Below are 1936 nucleotides of genomic sequence, written 5' to 3'. Positions count from 1 at the left end.
TATATATACATATACATATGTGTGTGTTTGTGTGTGTGTGTGTGTGTGTGTGTGTTTGTGTGTGTGTGTGTGTATGTGTGTGTGTACACATACACATATATACAGATACTATCATTAGGTTGGCTCAAATTGAGCAAACATGATTAACGAAATTCCTTCCATAACCATCACGTCTCTTTCGCAAGTCATGTACATTACATTGTTCAATTGTCTTTCTTTGTTTCCTTCCAATGTCATTGGAGGGAAATTTGGTTAGTATTTCTGCCAGGTTACTCATTCCGTGCTGAGCATCTTATTCTTTTGCTTGACCACCCGGGAGATAATTATTGAAAGTTAATTTTCCAGCTGTCCCCTTTGTTCTTCGCTGTTCCTTTTGCTCTTCTTGTTTATGTGGTTGTTGTATAATTGAAAATGGCAGCGACATCAATGGTGGTGGAAAAAACACTTCACCAAAACGGATAAAAAGCATTTAGTGCTGAGACATGGTTGGTCAATCTTTTCCCCTTTTTCCAGTCAGCTTCAGCCAAAATATATATACGAACTGATGGCATTTGTTGTCCACTGACTGATATAGGGAACGAAGCGTGAAGCAATTGGATAAACGCGTGGTCTGTTTATTGCGGATGACAAATGGCAAGGAATGTCTTTTGTTTGCTTGTTTGTTTGTTTGTTTGTTTGTTTGTTTCTTTCTTTCATTCTTTCTTACTTTCTTTCTTTCTTCCTTCAGGTCTACATAGGTTGTTGTTGTTAGTTAACCTCGGGTCAACATCAATCTAGCAGGCCTATAATCACAGGCATTGAAGCTGTAACCACATCTTACCTTTTTTCTAGGCTAAATGTACGAGACTATCATGTCCAAATCTCTCTCTCTTTCTCTCTCCCCCCTCTCTCTTTAAGAAGGTAAGGTGTAAGGGAGATTTGGCTACTACATACAAGCTTCTTTGCTAGCTCGTACGGGTCAGTAGGCTATATAGCCAGCTATACATTTCTCAATGGGTGGATGAGACTGAAGCTGATGAGCCAGAGAATCAGAGAAAGAAAGAAAGAAAGAGAGAGAGAGAGAGAGAGAGAGAGAGAGAGAGAGAGAGAGAGAGAGAGAGAGAGAGAGAGATAGAGAGAGAGCTAGAGAGAAAGAGGGAGAGAGAGAGAGAGAGAGAGAGAGAGGATCAGAGAGGGAATACGTATTTTATTATGAAGCATGTTGACTTCAAGTGACAAGAAATATTTAATCTTCAGCTCGCTGACGGTATTTCTTGATGTCTAAATTTTTTAACCTAGACACAAGGGGAAGGAATAGCCGATCATATTTGACTGATACTTGTAGGGAACACGACAAAATACCGCAAGATATTCTGTTGGCTGCTCTACCGTTTCTGCAAAACCGTGGCACTTTATATACCTCTACAAAAGATTTCTTACAACTATATACGGTGTATGAATAAGGTATGCATAAATATTAACACATACATACATACATACATACATACATACATAAAATCCAGTTATTAGCGGCTCAGTGCAAATTTATAAAATATTCTCAAGATTCTTTATCTGAGATTCTTTAAATCAAAGGTTCTGAACAGGACCATATGCCCACCGGGGGTGGGGGGTGTTGGGGAATTTGGAGCTCGAGTGGGGCGTTTTGAAGCAAAGTGGCACTATGGGGATGTTAAGAGACTGGGTGGGGGGCGCTGGTGGTGGTGGATTTGGAAGACCCTCAACTTTGGTAAGTTTAATTTGAAATTAACGAGTAGTAGCCCTATTTTCACATCTCTGCGACAGTCAGTTTAAAGAAACCATGTTTTTTTTAATTCAGATTTTCAAAAACTTAAAAACACTATTTCTACTTTGGCGACACTGGTGTCGCTAAAGTGAAACCCCTAACACAAAAACAAAAACTAGATCAGTTGAATAATGACAGACGACTAAAAGAAAA

This window comes from Octopus bimaculoides, chromosome 1 (assembly GCF_001194135.2).
Source record: "Octopus bimaculoides isolate UCB-OBI-ISO-001 chromosome 1, ASM119413v2, whole genome shotgun sequence".
Lineage (NCBI taxonomy): Eukaryota > Metazoa > Mollusca > Cephalopoda > Octopoda > Octopodidae > Octopus > Octopus bimaculoides.
This window is presented reverse-complemented; position numbering follows the sequence as displayed.